Source organism: Hyla sarda, chromosome 9 (assembly GCF_029499605.1).
Source record: "Hyla sarda isolate aHylSar1 chromosome 9, aHylSar1.hap1, whole genome shotgun sequence".
NCBI lineage: Eukaryota > Metazoa > Chordata > Amphibia > Anura > Hylidae > Hyla > Hyla sarda.
Window position 1 is genome coordinate 12391910 of NC_079197.1, and position 25634 is coordinate 12417543.

The following is a 25634-nucleotide window of genomic DNA, read 5'->3' on the forward strand; positions in this document are numbered from 1 at the left end:
GGCTATCCTTCATATAAAATAGGGATAGGGATTAGAATATCCTTCATATAAGATAGGGATAGGTATAAGGCTATCCTTCATATAAGATAGGGATATGTATAAGGCTATCCTTCATATAAGATAGGGATATGTATAAGGCTATCCTTCATATAAGATAGGGCCAGGGACTATTGATAGGATTCAGATTATTGGGCAGACTAGATGGGCCAAATGGTTCTTATCTGCCGACACATTCTATGTTTCTATGTTCATGTTGTTCATTCAAACACTTCACAAAACTGTTGTATTCCGATGAGGCGCCATCCCAGGTTATAAAAACATCATCTAAAAACCTGAGATAAAACCTCATGGAACCCAAAAACGGATTATTGTTAGTGAAAACAAAACGTTTTTCAAAAGGTGCCACATAAAGGTTGGCAAAGGTGCATGCCATGTGGGTGCCCATGGCCACACCCCCAATTTGTTTTTGGGTTCCATGAGGTTTTATCTCAGGTTTGTAGATGATGTTCTTATAACCTGGGATGGCGCCTCATCGGAATACAGCAGTTTTGTGCAGTATTTGAATGAGACAACAACATGAACCTCAGGTTTACATCCAAAGTAGATGAAAAAAGTCTTGTATTTTTGGATGTGGTTGTGCGGGTGGAAGATGGACAGATAGTCACTTCAAGTTTTAGAAAACCTACTGCATGTAATTCTCTCCTTCATTTCGCCAGCTGCCATCCGGATCACGTAAAACGTGCGGTACCTCATGGACAGTTTTTGCGCCTTCGTCGTATTAATAGTTCTGACGATGGCTTTATGGTTCAGGCTGGCCATTGGAAGGAGAAGTTACTTACTAGAGATAATTCGGAAGAAATTCTTGCTGAAGCATAGTCACACGCTTTACATCAGGATAGGAGCAATTTATTGCGTAATAAGAAAAGAGGAAATGTAGCTAAAAATGGGAGAAATCGCTTCTCTTTAAAGGAAAACTGTCAGCTTTCTCCCCCCCGCACTAACAAGTGGTACTGGCTGGTAGTGCGGGGGACGCTGATCAGTTTGGTCCTTACCGTGCCCGGATCCGCCCCGCCGTTCGGCCGTAATCTTCTATTTTCGTAATATGCAAATGAGGTGCTAACTGGCATCGGCCAGGCTAACTGGCACTCTGATGTCAGTGCCGCCGGCCGCAGCACCGCCCAGCTCATCAATATTGCTCCCCTCTCTCTTCATTACAGAGTGGGGAGAAGAGGGAGAGGCGGAGGGAGGGGAGGAATATTGATGAGATGGGTGGCACTGATGTCAGAGTGCCAGTTAGCCCGGCCAGTGGCAGTTAGCACCTCATTTGCATATTCCAAAAATAGAAGATTGCAGCGGAACGGCGCGGCGGATCCGGGCACGGAAAGGACCAAACTGATCAGCGTCCCCCGCACTACCAGCCAGTACCGCTGATCCCTACTCTCTCAGACAAAGACTAGGTGGAAGTGGTTGAGTCACATATGTATGTTTCCCTACAACTATATATTATACAGCGTTATTTCACCCTGGTCATATTTTTGGCATTTAATCTGGGATTGCCCATTCCTAAAACAATTTTGGACCGAGGTGTTGGATCCATTGGATCTATTGTACATAGTCGCCTGGTAAGTTGTACCTTTCAGATCTTCTTCTTCGGTGTCCTGGATGAGGAGGAATGGTCACACCATGACAGGACCGTCTTATTTGAGATTCTTTATATGGGACTCAAAGCTATTGCTGTGGATAGGTGAGGGACCCATGGGTGGGTATCTGTCAAAAAATTAGTTAAAGGGGTACTCCAGTGGAATTTTTTTTTTTTAAATCAACTTGTGCCAGAAATTTTAACAGATTTGTAAATTACTTCAATTTAAAAATCTATTTAAAGGGGTACTCTGCCCCTAGACATCTTATCCCCTATCGAAAGGATAGGGGATAAGATGTCAGATCGTGGGGGTCCCGCTGCTGGGGACCCCCGAGATCTCGGCTGCAGCACCCACCTGTTGCAGCTTCGGCAGCGCTGGAGGCTCTCATCCTAACGCCTCACAACCACGGTGACGCGAGAGCATGACGTCACGACTCCACCCCCGTGTGACATCATACCCTGTCCCCTCAATGCAAGTCTATGGGAGGGGGCGTGATGGCTGCCACGCCCCCTCCCATAGACTTGCATTGAGGGGCGGGGCATGACGCCACACAGGGGCGGAGTCGTGACATCTCGATATCACGTCACCGTGGTCGGGAGCCGAAGCCTCCAGTGTTTTCGGAAGCCGCAACAGGTGGGTGCTGCAGCCGAGATCCCGGGGGTCCCCAGCGACGGGACCCCCGCGATCTGACATCTTATCCCCTATCCTTTGGATAGGGGATAAGATGTCTAGGGGCGGAGTACCCCTTTAAAAATGCTCTCTGCTGTCACCTCTGTCCATTTTAGGAACTGTCTAGAGTTGGAGCAAATCCCAATGATAACCTCTCGTGCTCTGGACAGTTCCTGACATGGACAGAAGTGTCAGCAGAGAGCACTGTGGTCAGACCGAAATGAAATTCAAAAAGAAAAGAACTTTCTCTAGAGCATACAGCAACTGATAAGTACTGGAAGGATTAAGATTTTTAAATAGAAGTAATTTACAAATGTTTTACTTTCTGGCACCAGTTTTTCACTGGAGTACCCCTTTAATACTGCAATGTCTAATGGTTTATAACAGTTTAGGTTGAACTCGATGGATTCTTGTCTTTTTTTTCGACCTTACAAACTATGTTACTATGTTACTGTTACAGTGGTCTCAAACTGTGGCCCTCCAGATGTTTTAAAACTTCAACTCCCAGCATGCCCGGACAGCCAATGGCTGTCCGGGCATGCTGGGAGTTGAAGTTTTAAAACATTTCGAGGGCCACAGTTTGAGACCACTGGTCTATGAGAATAGGGATCCCCCTCAGAAATTTCCCAAAGTGGACTTTCCTCCGACACAATTCTAGTACTCCAGAAATCAATAAAAATTCTTGCTTTATCTAGAATTCATTAAAAGCCGGGAAGATGCACATCTCAATCAAGAAGCCGTGATGCCATGATGAAGGACCCTACAGGTCAGAAACCCGTCTGCGTTATTTGTCCATGTAAACGTGCATCAATAACATCCACGTCTTATTGCAATGGTGCCAAACATTATTTGTTCTTGGTCTCAATCAAGAAGCTGGCGGCTTGACGTGTTTCGGAGGCTTACCCCTTAGTCTGCTTATAACCCCACTACTTTTTCCATTGTCCTCTCTCCAGATGGTCAAGAACCATACATAATGAAGCAAAACTGTACAAGATGAACAGTAAAAGACACATGTTCATCACAGAGGACCCCTCAGGACCTATGAGCAAAAGCCATTAGAAAAAGCAGAGATAACCTTGGTGGACTTCACTCCTCTGTGCTCACTCCTGTCCTATCAGACTGCAGCGTGAAAACAGAAAGGAGGAGGTTACAGAGCCGCCTGCAGTGATTGGATGAAGAAACCCAACCATGTATTATATGTTCCCCACTCAGGGTGCGTTCACACTGCGGAATGTCCGCTCGCTGAATTCCGCGAGCGGAGATTCCACCTGGTGGCCGCCGCCGAAGATACTTTGGCGCTAGGGCCGCGGGGCACTGAGCCGTCACTATTGACGGCTATGCAGTGCTTGCTGAATCCGCACAAAGGATCAACATGTTCTTTCTTTGCGCTGAACAATTTTGCCGGAATTGTCCGCCGCTGAAATCCCGCAGTGTGAACGGGTCTCACGGAGACCCATTCACACTAATGTTAAGTTCACACCGCAGGATTCCGCTCACGGAGTTCCGCTCGTGGAATTCCGCGGGAATTCCGTAGTGTGAACGCACCCTAAAGAAAAAAAATAAGTGGCCACCGGCAGACACCCCAGTATTTAAAGATGATCGAAAAGCTTTTATGCAAGTCTGGGATCCATTCTACTCCATAACCAGGTGCACTCACCATTCAGGGCCATTGGAAAGTCACCCAGCTTTCTCCAGGTCTTCTAATCGAGATGTCTTCCCAGCATTTTGTATACTGTCTCTGCACCCCATGGACGTCCCCACCTGACGTCTACATCCAGATGGTCGCTCTTAATGATGTCTTGTCTATCCTTGAGTTTTTGTTTGTGCTTGGAAAAAAAATCTGTCAAGTATTCGGCAGCGTTGAACCGTGTTTGGAAGCCATTAGGAACACATGTCTGCACTAGATCTCATGTAAATCAACCCGCTGACCTATGACCCTTCGAAACCCATCACTGAATCCCCCTATTAATCCTGGATAATGCTCTGTAGTGAAGTGTTACCTGTAACATACAAACATCTGTACCTGATATCCATGGATGGAAACTGTCAATTAGGAGGACCATCAATCCAAAAACTTGCCACCCCCTGACCCTTCTCATCTGGTCACAGAGGGGGCAGATCAAATGATAATTGTCGGCTCATTCAGTGGGATATATCTTAATTTGGCCCTGTAGTACTCATATGTTTCCCCATAAGATCCCATACACCAAAACCCTGCATAAAATTTAGTTTTAACCCTAATTTACCTAAATTTCCCTCAATGATCACAAGACAATGCCCAGTCTTCTGTATGAAACCAGTCCAACCTGTATATCTCCCAATGGGGACCATTAAGCAGTCCCATAGGCAATAATAATACATAATGGGGGAGATTCATCAAAATCTGTCCAGAGGAAAAGTTGCCCAGTTGCCCATAGCAACCAATCAGATCGCTTCTTTCACTTTTAATAAGGCCTCTGTAAAATGAAAGAAGCGATCTGATTGGTTTCTATGGACAACTTTTCCTTTGCACAGGTTTTGATAAATCTCCCCCATACGGCGTCCATTTTAGGACATCGTCAGTTGTCAGCTGTAACTCAGTCCCCCGACAGGCGAAACAGCGCCCCGCATCCTCCATCGGACCAATCGCAGTCAGTCGTCAGCCACAACTCCCTCATCCGAAACTCCCTCCAAAACGCCCCGATTCTTCCTGCCGCATAGCAGAGCCGACGCTGCACAGCATTGTATAGCAGAGCCGACGCTGCACAGCATTGTATAGCAGAGCCAACGCTGCACAGCATTGTATAACAGAGTCGACGCTGCACAGCATTGTATAGCAGAGCCGACGCTGCACAGCATTGTATAGCAGAGCCGACGCTGCACAGCATTGTATAACAGAGTCGAAACTGTGAAACTTGCACGTGTACAACAGACACTACATGTGCTGCCCTTAAGTCACCTGGTCACTGATACCTCCTGGATAACAGTCACATGACAACTCACATGACAACTGGTGATCACATGTTAACCTTTCTTAAAGATACAACATTCTTATATACATAACATAGGGGATAATATACAGTAACAGTAGAACAGATGCGGGGGGGGGGGGGGGGGGGGGGGGCAGGGGACACTGCAGGGAGGCTGCCTGACAGGACAGCAAGGGAATGGGGTAACAACTCCCGTACTGGGCCATCACAGTTGGATAAATACCGGCCATTGCAATGCCGGTATTTTTAATATAAAAATACCGGCTGTGCCGATAATATACCAGCCAGGTGGCAACCCTTGTCATACAGAAGGGGCAGTGACCAAGGGGTCATCCTGTCCCCTCTCACAATGGAGACAACACGCTATGGACCATCCTATCCTGGCATGGTGGTATGGGATGGCATGAACAAGCTCCAGTTGGGGGCCCATTAAGCGCCGTCTGCTCTATATCTGTAATCCTTCTGCATGTATAAAGCGTCTGACCACAGCAGATCACAGACAATGTCTGGGTGCGGACGTATCTATCCTGAATTTTTCCATTCGCCGTCAGTCTCGGCACACGCCGGGTTAAGTAATGTGCTCCTGATATTACAGATCGTCCTTACACACAATAACATTTCCTCTGTGACCTTAATGCGGTTATGAATATTCTCCCGTCACTGGAAATCGAGTTAGTATCGCATCTTCTGAACATTTAGCCTTCAATAAAATGTCACCACAAATGCAGATCGCTTTTTAATTCAATTTACTTGCCAAATGCACAAACACTGTAGCCCTCAGCTGTCTGGATAGAGTTTCCTTTATGTATAGCGTCCATACCATTACGCCCTTCTCACCAATACAGATCAATAACGTAATCACTTAAAGGGAAATCCCCATAACAGATCAATGTCATGTAGAATTAATTCAGATAAGCGACAAACGGCGAGCGGATTGCCGGATCCGCCCGATACAAGCACCCTATTCATTAATGGCGGACGAGCATGGCCTGTAATGGGCATTGATCACTGCCACACACTCTTCTATAGATTGATCAACTGAAACCGACATAACCGTCCCATTATAAAGAGTGGTCAATAATAACCGCGCCATTGCCTACTTGTTCTGTCTGCCCTGCCAGCTGGACACATCACATATGTTGGATAACTGAGCCAGCATTATAACATGTGCCCCACTGTATGGGATCCATTATAGTGATCCAGAAAGAAATATACAGTGGCACTCACCAGGTTGGAAAATGTGTTTCTTTATTTCATCTTGGATGCAGGTTACATACAGCGTCTCTGTCCAGCTGGACTTGGACGCCGGTGCGTTTGCTTGATTGGGTAACAATTGTTTCACGCGCTTGCGCGCTTCAACGGACCCAAGGGTGGCACTCACCAGGTTGGAAAATTTGTTTCTTTATTTCATGTTGGATGCAGGTTGCATTCAGCGTCTCTGTCCAGCCGGACTTGGACGCCGGTGCGTACGCTTGATTGGGTAAAAATTGTTTCACACGCTTGCACGCTTCAACAGACCCAAGAGTGGCACTCACCAAGTTGGGAAATTTGTTTCTTTATTTCATCTTGAATGCAGATTACATTCGGCGTCTCTGTACAGCTGGACTTGGACGCCGGTGCTTTCGCTTGATTAGGGAACAATTGTTTCACATGCTTGTGCACTTCAACGGACCCAAGGGTGGCACTCACCAGGTTGGAAAATTTTTTCTTTGTTTCACTTGGATGCAGGTTACATTCAGCGTCTCTGTCCAGCCGGACTTTGACGCCGGTGCGTTCGCTTGATTGGGTAATAATTGTTTCACGCGCTGGCACACTTCAACGGACCCAAGGGTGGCACTCACCAGGTTGGAAAATTTGTCTCTTTGTTTCACTTGGATGCAGGTTGAATTCAGCGTCTCTGTCCAGCCAGAGTTGGACGCCGGTGCGTTCGCTTGATCGGGTAACAATTGTTTCACGCGCAAGCGCGTGAAACAATTGTTACCCGATCATGCAAACGCACCGGCGTCCAAGTCCGGCTGGACAGAGACGCTCAATGTAACCTGCATCCAAGATGTAATAAAGAAACAAATTTTCCAACCTGGTGAGTGCCACTGTATATTTCTTTCTGGATCGTTGTTTGAAGTCACTGAATATACTCACAGTAGAGCACAACCAGTCACACTTCCCTGAGAACAAGTTCAGCCCCCAAGCGCTGGGATTGATGAGGCAGTGCCGATCAGCTGTATCTACACTTACGTTCGGATTCATAATAATGGCGCATGGGAGACTGTGCTGGTATAAATTTACGGTGGTTCAAATATGCAAATGTTGGAACATATGGACTCATAGCAACCAATCACAGCTTTGTTCTCACTGTTGCATTGGGAGAATTGCCAGTTTTTATTATGTCTGGTAACATCAAAGTAGTGACGTCTTAAGAAGCGCAATTTTTATATACACTTTTCCCTCACCCCACTGAATTACAAGTAACGAATATGACATTTTCATCACACCCTACTCTAAATATAGACCCCTAGACAAACACAGAATACCTTAACACAGACCCCAGAGCGGGTGTCCTACACTAATACAGACCTCCTAAATACAGATCTAGACCAGACACCCTAAACATAAACAGACCCCTATTCTAATACACAGCCCCTAAAAATAGACCTTAAACCAGACCTAAATACAGATCCAGTACAGACTCTTTAAACTAATATAGACCCTGGGCCAAACCCCCTTAATATATACAGATCCCACACCAAACCCCAAAATAAATACAGACCTCAAGACCATAACCCCTAAATATATTCAGAATGAAGGCAATCCCCCCCCAAAACAAATGAAGACCCAAATCTGGAACTCTTAAATGAATACAAATCTCAGACTAGACCCCCTAAATAAATACGGACCCCAGACCACACACCCTAGTACAAACCCCATAAACTAATACAGACCCAAGAGCAGACTCAATAAACTAATACAGATTCCAGACCTGACTACCTAAATTAGTATAGACCCCAGACCAGACCCCTAAACTAATACAGACCCTGGACTGGACTTCCTTAGATTATACAGACCCCAGACTAGTCTTCCAAAACTGAAACTAATTCAAGACCAGACTCACTAAATAATAAAGATTTTAAGATATTGGTTGTTCCAGGAAGTGTCATTGTGGTTCCTAGTATACATTTGGGCAGACCACCTTCTGGTTTTCATCTCTGCCTCATACCTCCTGTACCACACCGTCTCTCCTGTTACCGACCTGGATTGCTATTCCAGAACCTGAGCTGCCTGCCTTGACCTTCTTGTCTTTTACCTCCTCTGGATGACCTCTGTGTATCATGCTGACTCTCCAGTGCGTGACCCGGACTACTACACTTACTTGCCTGACCGCCTGGTGCTACGCATCAAACACATCTGCTCCGCTAATCCTGCTGCGACCAACACCGGGACCACGCTAGGGAAGTTACCTGGTACCCTGTAGCAGCAAAAGTCCATCTTCTGCATCCTGGAGGGATATAAAGAGTGGTGTAACAATCGTACCTGGCCAGGCTTAGCAGTTCAGTTCAGACTTATTACTGTTATTTAGCCATGGCTTTGTAGCTCTGACCAGTTTTACTAGTTTTTTTGCCTAGTCCTGACTCTGTACTACAATCAGTTTAATCCTGTCTTGTATGTATCCGTTACCTTAACCTGCTCCTTCATGTGTATTCAGACCTGCTTGTGCTTTGCCATAGTATGGGTCCTGATCCATTGCTTCTTGATCTGCCTCTATACCTGGTGTTGCTTTACTGTGTTTAGTTTTGTGTTATCCAGAACCAGTTTATCCTGATCTGTATAGAATTCTGACTTGTATTTAGACCTCTTTGTGTTTTGTACTTCGTCACGGTATAGGTCCTGATCATTGCTTCCTTCTTTGCCCCTATACCTGGTGTTCTTTTACTGTTAAGTCTTGTGTGTTCCAGAACCTGTGTATCCTGATCTGTATAGAATCCTGACCTGTATTCAGACCTGTTTGTCTTTTGTACTGCATCACAGTATAGGTCCTGATACAGTTCATTATGCTTTGCCCCTATACCTGGTGTTGTTTTAATCTGTTTAGTCTTGTGTGATCCAGAACCTGTTTATCCTGATCTGTAACCTGTGTATAGAATCCTGACTTGTATTCAGACCTGTTTGTGTTCTGTACTTCATCACGGTATAGGTCCTGATCCATTGCTTCTTGCTCTGCCCCTATACCTGGTGTTGTTTTTACTGTGTTTAGTTTTGAGTTGTCCAGAATATGTATATCCTGATCTGTATAGAATCCTGACTTGTATTCAGACCTGTTTGTATTTTGTACTTCATCACGGTATAGGTCTTGATCCATTGCTTCTTGCTCTTTCCCTATACCTGGTGTGGTTTTTACTGTGTTTAGTTTTGGGTTGTCCAGACCCTGTGTATCCTGATCTTTATAGAATCCTGACAGGTATTCAGGCCTGTTTGTGTCTTGTACTCCATCACAGGATAGGTCCTGATCAATTGCTTCTTGCTTTGCCCCTGTATTGTTTTACTGTGCATAGTCTTTTGTGATTGCGTATATTGCTTTGGTCCTGAGGCTGTTAATTTGCCGTTATATCTTCCTGATATCTGTTTGTTACTACTTTGCATTCCTGCCGTTATATATCCTTTTATCCTGGTTCCCTTTCTGTCTGTTTGTTATAGCTTGTTAACCCTTCGTGTCAGGACTAAGGTAGATGGTGACCATCACCTTAGCAATCAGAATACAAGGGGCAGAATATTTCTGGACACTTTTCTTATTCCTTCAATAAAAAGCAGGTTTGGTGCTGATGAAGTCATAGTTCAGGAGGAGGAGGAGGATGATGATGATGATGATGCATCTGCTCACAGACCAAGGAGTCTTTAGGAGAGACAGATCAACTCGATGATATGGGGCGAACAATTCGGTTCTCAATCTGGAAGAAATGAAAGAATTTGTTCCATCCTGTGATGCTGATCTATTACTGACAAAGCTGGAAGCGGCTCAATGTACAATGATGTTTATCATAAATGAAGTCAGAGCCTCAAATAATCCAGGTATCAAGGAGGAGAAGCCAAGTACTTAGTGGGATTTTTTTTGTTTATGATTGCACAATTTTTTCCTATACTCCTTATGTCAGGGTTTCCCAACCAGGGCACCTCCAGCTGTTGCAAAACTATAACTCCCAGCATGCCCGGACAGCCGAAGGCTGTCCGGGCATGCTGGAAGTTGTAGTTTTGCAACAGCTGGAGGCATCCTGGTTGGGAAACACAGCCCTATGGCCTGTTGTTTTTAGGCTAGTAAGAAGTTGGGAGATCTGGCAAAGTGTAGAATATATTGAGTCCCAGAGACAATAGGCCAAGTTCAGTGTGTCTTCAGCCAAAAGATCTGTCATCCAGTTCTTAGGTCTCTGCCAGCTTTAAAGGGGTACTCCACTGGAAAACATTTTTTTTGTTTTTAAATCAACTGGTGCCAGAAATTTAAACAGATTTGTAAATTACTTCTATTTAAAAATCTTAATCCTTCCAGTACTTATCAGCTGCTGTATGATCAACAGGAAATTCTTTTTGAATTTCCTTTCTGTCTGACCACAGTGCTCTCTGCTGACACCTCTGTCCATTTTAGGAACTGTCCAGAGAAGGAGCAAATCCCCATAGCAAACCTCTCCTGCTCTGGACAGTTCCTGACATGGACAGAGGTGTCAGCAGAGAGCACATGTGGTCAGACACAAAAGAAATTAAAAAAGAAAAGAACTGCCTGTTGAGAATACAGAAGCTGATAAGTACTGGAAGGATTAAGATTTTTAAACAGAAGTAATTTACAAATCTGTTTAACTTTCTGGCACCAGTTGATTTAGAAAACAAGTTTTCCAGCTAGGTATTCCAAAGAAAAAAAAAAATTGCAAACCAACTGGTGGCGGAAAGTTATACAGAGTTGTAAATTACTTCTATATAAAAATCTTAACCCTTCCAGTACTTATCAGGTGCTGTATGCTCCACAGGAAGTTGTGTAGTCCTTTCCAGTCTGACAACAGTGCTCTCTGCTGACACCTTTGTCCATGTCAGGAACTGTCCAGAGCAAGAGCAAATCCCCATAGCAAACTTCTCCTGCTCTGGACAGTTCCTGACATGGACAGAAGTGGCAGCAGAGAGCACTGTGGTCAGACTGAAAAGAACTACACAACTTCCTGTGGAGCATGCAGCAGCTAATAAGTACTGGAAGGATTAAGATTTTTTTTTTTTATAGAGGTAATTTATAATTCTAGAACAAGCTGATTTGAAATGTTTTCCCCTCCGCAGTACATCTTTACATCAAAAATGATCTATTGTTTAAATCAAGTTTTTATGTTAAAGGAGTACTCCGCCCCTAGATATCTTATTCCCTATCCTAAGTATAGGGGATAAGATGTGTGATCTTGGGGGGGGGGGGGGCCGGCTGCTGGGACCCCTGCGATCTCCGGGCCAGTACCCCAGCGTTCTGAACATTTATGTTCAGAATGCCAGGTTCAGGCGGCCGTGGTCGTGACATATGAAATGAATGGAGGGGGCGTGATGTCACGATTACGGCCGCTCGAACCCGATGTTCTGAACATAAATGTTTAGAATGCCGGGTGCCGGCCCAGTGATTGCGAAGGGTCCCAGCAGCCGGACCCCCCATGATCACACATCTTATCCCTTATCCTTTCCATAGGGGATAAGATGTCTAGGGGCGGAGTACCCCTTTAAACATATTTTTCAATAACTTTTGGTCTCAAATTTTCATCATAACAATTTGTTTTTAAATTAATCCTGAAAATTAGCAGTTTCCTCTCCGGAATGCACTCAATATGGAGAGCGCCATGCTTGAACCAGTCGGGCAGGGATGTGAACACTTAAGTGCTCTTGGGTCCCGCTTGGGTAGTTATTCTAGTCTCCTCCGGAGCCTTGTAAATAGAGACGGGGAAACATTTTTTAGCCTGAAAGTTGACACATCATCATTCTTAGTAAAGAGTTATTGGTCGGGTAAGTTAAGGACTTTACAAGGGACAGTCAACGGTAGAAGTGGGGGTGTCCTTTTTTAGGACTGAACCTCCAGGGGTGAGTTTTTGGGGTAAATCAGTCATAGACCTTCTGAATTAGATATCTGGGTGTCCTACAGTATTTTTACTGTTTGATACATCTCAGATGATGTTGTCTCCCCTGGAGTTCACTAGAGTAGGTACTGTGAACATGTGAGTTAGAGAAATGGACTTAAAGGGGTACTCCGCCCCTAGAAATATTAAATCCCTCTCCAAAGGATCTCGGCTGCGGCACCACAGACGTCTGGTGCACGGAGCGAACTTTGCTTCGTGCCAGATGACAGGCGATGTGGGGCGGAGGCTCGTGAAGTCACGGCCATGCCTCCTCTATGCAAGTCTATGGGTGGGGGCGTGATGGCCATCACGCCCCCTCCCATAGATTTGCATTGAGGGGGCATAGCCGTGACATCATGAGCCTCTGGCGCTGAACCTGACGCTCTAAACGAACGACGGGTGCAGCATGGAGATTGCGTGGGTCCCCAGCGGCGGGACCCTCGCGATCAGACATCTTATCCCCTATCCTTTGGATAGGGGATAAGATGTCTAGGGGCGGAGTACTGCTTTAATGGGGTATTCCAGAAAAAAACTTTTTTTTTTTTATATCAACTGGCTCCAGAAAGTTAAACAGATTTGTAAATTACTTCTATTAAAAAGTCTGAATCCTTTCAATAATTATGAGCTGCTGAAGTTGAGTTGTTGTTTTCTGTCTGGCAACAGTGCTCTCTGCTGACATCTCTGCTTGTCTCGGAAACTGCACAGAGTAGGAGAGGTTTGCTATGGGGATTTGCTTCTAAACTGGGCGATTCCCGAGACAGGTGTCATCAGAGAGCACTTAGACAGAAAAGATCAACTTAACTTCAGCAGCTCATAAGTACTGAAAGGATTAAGATTTTTTAATAGAAGTAATTTACAAATCTGTTTAACTTTCTGGAGCCAGTTGATATATATAAAAAAACTTTTTCCTGGAGAACCCCTTTAATTCTGATTATCTAAATAGGACATAATACAGGATCTAACATTCACAACAGATGATGATCACAGAACATGTCCACTACTCTCTACTATAGAGGTCAATGAGTCCGCTGATCCAACATTTACAACAGGTGGTGATCACAGAGCATGCCCACTATACTCTCCTGTAGAGGTCAATGAGTCCGCTGATCCAACATTCACAACAGGTGATGATCACAGAGCATGCCCACTAAACTCTACAAAATAAGTAGGAGTGTGGTAGCAATCTGGCACAACTATCCCCACTAGATCATGCAACCAGGTAGCGCTGGAGGCGTGCAATCCGGATCCCACTAACAGCCAGGTGGTGCTCAGAGTATATAGAAAGGACAAAATAGGTAAAGTTTAAGACGAAAAAAGACTCGGCGACTACCCACAGCTGATCAACGTGTGGGCTCTAATCCATAAGACAGATCACAACACAGTTCTTCATGGGGAAGGGAGATGAAGGAGGCAGGGGGTACAGGTGGAACAGCGCGGTTTCGTGCCGGATAGGCACTTCTTCAAACCACACAGAAATCACTATACTCTACTATATAAATCAATAAGTCTGCTACAAAATAATAGATAAATAGTAGAATAAAATAATAGAATAATTACATATAATAGAATAAAAAATAAAAAAATCACAAACATAAAATAGTAACAAATGAAAAGAATAGAAAATGCATCAGTATCCTGTAGGAATTAGTAATAAAAAAAGGCAAGTGATCAATTCCGTTAAGAGGGGTGGACGTTCTTTTTTTTATAGGGGTTGTGACATTGTTTCTAGATGACATTAAGCAATAGAGAAAAGAGTCATGTGAGGTCTTGGGAGTCATCATGGTTCCATAGATAATAAATGGTCAATGTGATCTGATGAGTCGTCTATGTGATTCCTATTTCTTTATTTACCAAAAATTGCTCCTCAACCCAGAAAAAAGCTAGGCGTCTCCCTTCCCTGCAATCTGCTGTTTACTGCCTTTTGTTAGCGGGAATTCTGTCTTTAGTAACATCTAGATCAGGACAGAACACAGGAAGTGGTGGTGGGACTGATATAGCGTTATGCAGGGGGGGGGGGGGACGCCTGGACTGTGCATGCACTCTGCATCAGATGGTCAAATTAAGGCTTCCCTCCTATCTCTTACCACCTATAAAGTTCTGGGCAGCTGCCCCTTCTGAGAGTACTGGTGTTCTTACTATGTACACAGTGCTGCCTCCTGAATGTAATCCCCTCTGCCCCTTTTAGTTATCATTATCAGTAGTTCAATGCTTAGACCAGGGCTAATTTTCTGATGTAACCCCTTCCTTGCTGTGATCCTGTGGCTGTTTTCTTTTACGCTCACACCCAGTGCATAAAAAAAAACAAAAAAACTTCTAACCCCCAACCTCCACATGCAATCTATAGTGCTGAAGTATGTAATCACCCCCCAGCACAATGTAGCCTAGTCCAGTGTTCTTTCTCTAGCACTAGGTTATGATATAGCAAAGACGAGCATGTGCTGTTTTGTGATTGGTGAGAGAAGTAAGGGAAAGGAAGTCCATGATGTGTAATACTGGCAAACAGTCCAGCTCTGGCCCCAACCCCTGTAATGGAGAAAAATGATGAGTAGTGCACTATGGAGGGGGCCTCAGGGGTCCCATAACAACAGTAAGAACCCGACGCTCTAAACGAACACTGGGTGCAGCACGGAGATTGCGAGGGTCCCCAGTGGCTGGATCCCCGTGATCAGAAATCTTATCCCCTATCCTTTGGATAGGGGATAAGATGTCTAGGGGTGGCGTACCCCTTTAATTCTGATTATCTAAATAGGACATAATACAGGATCTAACATTCACAACAGATGATGATCACAGAACATGTCCACTACACTTTACTATCGAGGTCAGTGACTCTGCTGATCCAACATTCGCAACAGGTGATGATCACAGTGCATGCCCACTACACTCTACTACAGAGGTCAATGGGGAGATTTATCAAAACCTGTGCAAAGGAAAAGTTGCCCATAGCAACCAATCAGATCTCTTCTTTAATTTTGCAAATGCCTAGTTAAAAATGAAAGAAGCAAGCTAATTGGTTGCTTTGAGCAACTGGGAAACTTTTCCTCTGGGCAGGTTTTGATAAATCTCCCCCAATGAGTCCACTGATCCAACATTCACAACAGGTAATGATCACAGAGCATGCCCACTACACTCTCCTGTAGAGGTCAATGAGTCCGCTCATTTAACATTCACAACAGGTGATGATCACAGAGCATGCCCACTACACTCTCCTGTAGAGGTCAATGAGTCCGCTCATTTAACATTCACAACAGGTGATGATCACAGAGCATGCCCACTATACTCTACAAATGAAGTAGGAGTGTGGTAGCAATCTGGCACTACTATCCCCACTAGATCAGGCAACCAAGCAGTGCTGGAGGCGTGCAATCCGGATCCCACTATAGCAAGGCCACAATAGTATATAGCAAGGCCACAATAGGTAACGTTTAAGATGAAAAAAGACTCGGCAACTCACCACAGCTGATCAATGTGTGGGCTCTAATCCATAAGACAGATCACAACACAGTTCTTCATGGGGAAGGGAGATGAAGGAGGCAGGCGGTACAGGTGGAACAGCACAGTGGAACAGCACAGTTTCGTGCCGGATAGGCACTTCTTCAAGCCACACAGAAATCACTATACTCTACTATGAATATATTATAGTAAAGGTGACCCTGGGAATTATAGACCTGTTACTTTAACCTCAGTTGTATGTAAATTGTTTGAGGGTTTTCTAAGAGATGCTATTTTGGGGTATATTGATGAAAATAAATGTATGACCCCGTATCAGCATGGTTTTATGAGGGATCGGTCCTGTCAAACTAACCTTATCCGCTTTTATGAGGAGGTGAGCTCCAGACTGGACCAGGGGGAATCGCTGAATGTCGTACATCTGGATTTTTCCAAAGCATTTGATACGGTTCCACATAAAAGGTTGGTGCATAAAATGAGAGGGATCGGGCTGGGGGAGAATGTGTGTAAGTGGGTAAGTAACTGGTTCAGTGATAGGAAACAGAGGATGGTTATTAATGGTGCTTATTCTGATTGGGTGACTGTTACTAGTGGGGACCACAGGGGTCCGACTAATGACCTTGTAGAGGGGTTGAATAGTAAAGTAGCAATCTTTGCAGATGATACTAAACTCTGTAAAGCGGTAAACACTATAGAGGACAGTGCACTGTGTATAGTAGATAACACTATAGAGGACAGTGCACTGTGTATAGTAGATAACACTATAGAGGACAGTGCACTGTGTATAGTAGATAACACTATAGAGGACAGTGCACTGTGTATAGTAGATAACACTATAGGAGACAGTGCACTGTGTATAGTAGATAACACTATAGAGGACAGTGCACTGTTACAAATGAATCTGGATAGGTTGGAGATTTGGGCTGGGAAGTGGCAGATGAGGTTCAACACTGATAAATGTAAAGTAATGCACATGGGGAGAAAAAATCCAGGCTGGGATTATGTATTAAATGGGAGAACACTTGGGACGACTGACATGAACAAGGACTTAGGAGTCTTAGTTAATAGTAAACTGAGCTGTAGTGACCAGTGTCTGGCAGCTGCGGCCAAGGCAAATAAAATCATGGGGTGGATCAATAGGGCATAGATGTACAAATCACTAGTCAGACCACACATAGAATACTGTGTACAGTACTGGTCAGACCACACATAGAATACTGTGTACAGTACTGGTCAGACCACACATAGAATACTGTGTACAGTACTGGTCAGACCACACATAGAATACTGTGTACAGTACTGGTCAGACCACACATAGAATACTGTGTACAGTACTGGTCAGACCACACATAGAATACTGTGTACAGTACTGGTCAAACCACACATAGAATACTGTGTACAGTACTGGTCAGACCACACATAGAATACTGTGTACAGTACTGGTCAGACCACACATAGAAACTGTGTACAGTACTGGTCAGACCACACATAGAATACTGTGTACAGTACTGGTCAGACCACACATGGAATACTGTGTACAGTACCGGTCAGACCACACATATAATGCTGTGTACAGTACTGGTCAGACCACACATAGAATACTGTGTACAGTACTGGTCAGACCACGCATAGAATACTGTGCACAGTACTGGTCAGACCACACATAGAATACTGTGTACAGTACTGGTCAGACCACACATAGAATACTGTGTACAGTACTGGTCAGACCACACACAGAATACTGTGTACAATACTGGTCAGACCACACAGAATACTGTGTACAGTACTGGTCAGACCACACATAGAATACTGTGTACAGTACTGGTCAGACCACACATAGAATACTGTGTACAGTACTGGTCAGACCACACATAGAATACTTTGTACAGTACTGGTCAGATCACACATAGAATACTTTGTACAGTACTGGTCAGACCACACATAGAATACTGTGTACAGTACTGGTCAGACCACACATAGAATACTGTGTACAGTACTGGTCAGACCACACATAGAATACTGTGTACAGTACTGGTCAGATCACACATAGAATACTGTGTACAGTACTGGTCAGACCACACATAGAATACTGTGCACAGTACTGGGCACCAGTGTACAAGAAAGATATAGTGGAGCTAGAGAGGGTTCAAAGACGGCCAACCAGAGTAATACGGGGAATGGGAGGACTACAGTACCCAGAAAGATTATCAGAATTAGGGTTATTTAGTTTAGAAAAAAGAAGGCTTCGGGGCGACCTAATAACTATGTATAAATATATCAGGGGGCCGTACAGAGATCTCTCCATGATCTATTTATACCCAGGACTGTATCTATAACAAGGGGGCATCCTCTACGTCTAGAGGAAAGAAGGTTCCTACACCAGCACAGACGGGGGTTCTTTACTGTAAGAGCAGTGAGACTGTGGAATTCTCTCCCGGAGGAGGTGGTCATGGGGAACTCTGTAAAAGAGTTTAAAAGGGGTCTGGATGCATTTTTGGAGAGTAATAACATCGCTGGTTATGTATATTAGATTTATAGGGACAGAACGTTGATCCAGGGATTTATTCTGATGTTATATTTGGAGTCGGGAAGGAATTTTTGCCTCTAGTATGAGGGTTTTTTGCCTTCCTCTGGATCAACTCAGTAGGGACTCATTAGGGATATAGGTTGAACTTGATGGACTCCGGTCTTCTTTCAACCTTATGAACTATGTTACTATGTTACTATACTCTACTCCACTATACTCTACTATAGAAATTAATAAGTCTGCTAGTTCATGTAATAAAATAATAGAATTAAAAACAATCACAAACATAAAATGGTAACACATGAAAAGAATATAACATGCATCAGTATCCTGTAGGAATTAGTAATAAAAAAGGCAAAGTGATCAATTCCGTTCAGAGGGGTGGACATTTTTTTTATAGGGGTTGTTGAAGCACATGACATATTTTAGCTTACTCTCGGAATCAGTGACATTGTTTCTAGATGACATTAAGCAATAGAGAAAAGAGTCATGTGAGGTCTTGGGAGTCATCATGGTTCCGTAGATAATAAATGGTCAATGTGATCTGATGAGTCGTCTATGTCAGTGGTCTTCAACCTGTGGACCTCCAGATGTTGCAAAACTACAACTCCCAGCATGCCCGGACAGCCAATGGCTGTCCGGGCATGCTGGGAGTTGTAGTTTTTCAACATCTGGAGGTCCGCAGGTTGGAGACCACTGGTCTATGTGATTCATATTTCATATATTCATATTTCATATATTCATATTTTACCGAAAACGGCTCCTCAACCCAGAAAAAAGTTAGGCGTCTCCCTTCCCTGCAATCTGCTGTTTTACCATTTGTTAGGGGAATTCCATCTTTAGTAACATCTAGGGTGCAGTCGATCATCAAACTGAAAAGCAGGAGCGCTCAGATAAGTGTTGTGCCCAATCACTTCCTCCCTTCATTCCTCAGAAAGCCAAGTAAATGGTGTACGAATCTACAGAAAGTCTATAAAAGTCCAGCAGTATCACAGCACAAAATGTCCACCCATAATAGTGCCATACCAGCACACACTGCTAATCAATAATACTGCCATCCTGGTACACATTGCCCATCCATAATTCTGCCAACCCAATACACACTGCCATCATAGAATACACTGCACACCATAATACTGCCATCATAGAATACACTGCACACCATAATACTGCCATCATAGAATACACTGCACACCATAATACTGCCATCATAGAATACACTGCACACCACAATACTGCCATCATAGAATACACTGCACACCATAATACTGCCATCATAGAATACACTGCACACCATAATACTGCCATCATAGAATACACTGCACACCATAATACTGCCATCATAGCCTACACTGCACACCATAATACTGCCATCATAGCATACACTGCACACCATAATACTGCCATCATAGAATACACTGCACACCATAATACTGCCATCATAGCATACACTGCGCCCCATTATACTGCCATCATAGCATACACTGCACTCCATAATACTGCCATCATAGCATACACTGCACACCATAATACTGCCATCATAGAATACACTGCACACCATAATACTGCCATCATAGAGTACACTGCACACCATAATACTGCCATCATAGAATACACTGCCCACCATAATACTGCCATCATAGAATACACTGCACACCATAATACTGCCATCATAAAATACACTGCACACCATAATACTGCCATCATAGCATACACTGCACACCATAATACTGCCATCATAGCATACACTGCACACCATAATACTGTCATCATAGCATACACTGCACACCATAATACTGCCATCATAGAATACACTGCCCACCATAATACTGCCATCATAGCCTAGACTGCACACCATAATACTGCCATCATAGAATACACTGCACACCATAATACTGCCATCATAGCATACACTGCGCACCATAATACTGCCATCATAGCATACACTGCCCACCATAATACTGCCATCATAGCATACACTGCGCACCATAATACTGCCATCATAGCATACACTGCACACCATAATACTGCCATCATAGAATACACTGCACACCATAATACTGCCATCATAGCATACACTGCGCACCATAATACTGCCATCATAGCATACACTGCCCACCATAATACTGCCATCATAGCATACACTGCGCACCATAATACTGCCATCATAGCATACACTGCACACCATAATACTGCCATCATAGCCTACACTGCGCACCATAATAGTGCCATCATAGCATACACTGCCCACCATAATACTGCCATCATAGCATACACTGCGCACCATAATACTGCCATCATAGCATACACTGCACACCATAATACTGCCATCATAGAATACACTGCACACCATAATACTGCCATCATAGAATACACTGCACACCATAATACTGCCATCATAGCATGCACTGCGCACCATAATACTGCCATCATAGCATACACTGCACACCATAATACTGCCATCATAGAATACACTGCACACCATAATACTGCCATCATAGCATACACTGCACACCATAATACTGCCATCATAGCATACACTGCACACCATAATACTGCCATCATAGCATACACTGCGCACCATAATACTGCCATCATAGCATACACTGCACACCATAATACTGCCATCATAGAATACACTGCACACCATAATACTGCCATCATAGCATACACTGCGCACCATAATACTGCCATCATAGCATACACTGCCCACCATAATACTGCCATCATAGCATAAACTGTGCACCATAATACTGCCATCATAGCATACACTGTGCCCCATAATACTGCCATCATAGCATACACTGCACACCATAATACTGCCATCATAGAATACACTGCACACCATAATACTGCCATCATAGCATACACTGCACACCATAATACTGCCATCATAGCATACACTGCACACCATAATACTGCCATCATAGCCTAGACTGCACACCATAATACTGCCATCATAGCATACACTGCACACCATAATAGTGCCATCATAGCATACACTGCGCACCATAATAGTGCCATCATAGCATACACTGCGCACCATAATAGTGCCATCATAGCATACACTGCGCACCATAATACTGCCATCATAGAATACACTGCCCACCATAATACTGCCATCATAGAATACACTGCACACCATAATACTGCCATCATAGCATACACTGCACACCATAATACTGCCATCATAGAATACACTGCGCACCATAATACTGCCATCATAGAATACACTGCGCACCATAATACTGCCATCATAGCATACACTGCACACCATAATACTGCCATCATAGCATACACTGCACACCATAATACTGCCATCATAGAATACACTGCACACCATAATATTGCCATCATAGCATACACTGCGCCCCATAATACTGCCATCATAGAATACACTGTGCACCATAATACTGCCATCATAGCATACACTGCACACCATAATACTGCCATCATAGAATACACTGCACACCATAATACTGCCATCATAGCACATACTGCACACCATAATACTGCCATCATAGAATACACTGTGCACCATAATACTGCCATCATAGCACATACTGCACACCATAATACTGCCATCATAGAATACACTGTGCACCATAATACTGCCATCATAGCATACACTGCACACCATCATACTGCCATCATAGCATACACTGCACACTATAATACTGCCATCATAGAATACACTGCGCACCATAATACTGCCATCATAGAATACACTGCCCACCATAATACTGCCATCATAGAATACACTGTGCACCATAATACTGCCATCATAGCATACACTGCACACCATAATACTGCCATCATAGCATACACTGCGCACCATAATACTGCCATCATAGAATACACTGCACACCATAATACTGCCATTATAGCATACACTGCACACCATAATACTGCCATCATAGCATACACTGCACACCATAATACTGCTATCATAGAATACACTGCACACCATAATACTGCCATCATAGCATACACTGCACACCATAATACTGCCATCATAGCATACACTGCACACCATAATACTGCCATCATAGAATACACTGCACACCATAATACTGCCATCATAGCATACACTGCACACCATAATACTGCCATCATAGCCTAGACTGCACACCATAATACTGCCATCATAGAATACACTGCACACCATAATACTGTCATCATAGCATACACTGCACACCATAATACTGCCATCATAGAATACACTGCGCACCATAATACTGCCATCATAGCCTAGACTGCACACCATAATACTGCCATCATAGAATACACTGCACACCATAATACTGTCATCATAGCATACACTGCACACCATAATACTGCCATCATAGCATACACTGCACACCATAATACTGCCATCATAGCATACACTGCACACCATAATACTGCCATCATAGCATACACTGCACACCATAATACTGCCATCATAGCATACACTGCACACCATAATACTGCCATCATAGAATACACTGCCCACCATAATACTGCCATCATAGCATACACTGCACACCATAATACTGCCATCATAGCATACACTGCACACCATAATACTGCCATCATAGCATACACTGCACACCATATTACTGCCATCATAGAATACACTGCCCACCATAATACTGCCATCATAAAATACACTGCACACCATAATACTGCCATCATAGAATACACTGCGCACCATAATACTGCCATCATAGCATACACTGCACACCATAATACTGCCATCATAGCATACACTGCGCACCATAATACTGCCATCATAGAATACACTGCCCACCATAATACTGCCATCATAGCATACACTGCACACCATAATACTGCCATCATAGCATACACTACGCCCCATAATACTGCCATCATAGCCTAGACTGCACACCATAATACTGCCATCATAGAATACACTGCACACCATAATACTGTCATCATAGCATACACTGCCCACCAAAATACTGCCATCATAGCATACACTGCACACCATAATACTGCCATCATAGCATACACTGCACACCATAATACTGCCATCATAGCATACACTGCACACCATAATACTGCCATCATAGCATACACTGCACACCATAATACTGCCATCATAGCATACACTGCACACCATAATACTGCCATCATAGCATACACTGTACTCCATAATACTGCCATCATAAAATACACTGCACACCATAATACTGCCATCATAGAATACACTGCGCACCATAATACTGCCATCATAGCATACACTGCACACCATAATACTGCCATCATAGAATACACTGCCCACCATAATACTGCCATCATAGCATACACTGCACACCATAATACTGCCATCATAGAATACACTGCCCACCATAATACTGCCATCATAGAATACACTGCACACCATAATACTGCCATCATAGAATACACTGCGCACTATAATACTGCCATCATAGCATACACTGCGCACCATAATACTGCCATCATAGCATACACTGCACACCATAATACTGCCATCATAGCATACACTGCACACCATAATACTGCCATCATAGCATACACTGCACACCATAATACTGCCATCATAGCATACACTGCACACCATAATACTGCCATCATAGCATACACTGCACACCATAATACTGCCATCATAGAATACACTGCCCACCATAATACTGCCATCATAGCATACACTGCACACCATAATACTGCCATCATAGAATACACTGCCCACCATAATACTGCCATCATAGCATACACTGCACACCATAATACTGCCATCATAGAATACACTGCCCACCATAATACTGCCATCATAGCATACACTGCACACCATAATACTGCCATCATAGAATACACCGCCCACCATAATACTGCCATCATAGAATACACTGCACACCATAATACTGCCATCATAGAATACACTGCGCACCATAATACTGCCATCATAGCATACACTGCGCACCATAATACTGCCATCATAGCATACACTGCACACCATAATACTGCCATCATAGCATACACTGCACACCATAATACTGCCATCATAGCATACACTGCACACCATAATACTGCCATCATAGCATACACTGCACACCATAATACTGCCATCATAGCATACACTGCACACCATAATACTGCCATCATAGAATACACTGCCCACCATAATACTGCCATCATAGCATACACTGCACACCATAATACTGCCATCATAGAATACACTGCCCACCATAATACTGCCATCATAGAATACACTGCACACCATAATACTGCCATCATAGAATACACTGCGCACCATAATACTGCCATCATAGCATACACTGCGCACCATAATACTGCCATCATAGCATACACTGCACACCATAATACTGTCATCATAGAATACACTGCCCACCATAATACTGCCATCATAGAATACACTGCCCACCATAATACTGCCATCATAGAATACACTGCCCACCATAATACTGCCATCATAGCATACACTGCACACCATAATACTGCCATCATAGCATACACTGCACACCATAATACTGCCATCATAGCATACACTGCACACCATAATACTGCCATCATAGAATACACTGCGCACCATAATACTGCCATCATAGCACACACTGCACACCATAATACTGTCATCATAGCATACACTGCACACCATAATACTGCCATCATAGAATACACTGCACACCATAATACTGCCATCATAGCATACACTGCCCACCATAATGCTGCCATCATAGAATACACTGCACACCATAATACTGCCATTATAGCATACACTGCGCACCATAATACTGCCATCATAGCATACACTGCACACCATAATACTGCCATCATAGAATACACTGCACACCATAATACTGCCATCATAGAATACACTGCACACCATAATACTGCCATCATAGCATACACTGCACACCATAATACTGCCATCATAGCATACACTGCACACCATAATACTGCCATCATAGCATACACTGCACACCATAATACTGCCATCATAGAATACACTGCACACCATAATACTGCCATCATAGAATACACTGCGCACCATAATACTGCCATCATAGAATACACTGCGCACCATAATACTGCCATCATAGCATACACTGCGCACCATAATACTGCCATCATAGCATACACTGCACACCATAATACTGCCATCATAGAATACACTGCCCACCATAATACTGCCATCATAGCATACACTGCACACCATAATACTGCCATCATAGAATACACTGCCCACCATAATACTGCCATCATAGCATACACTGCA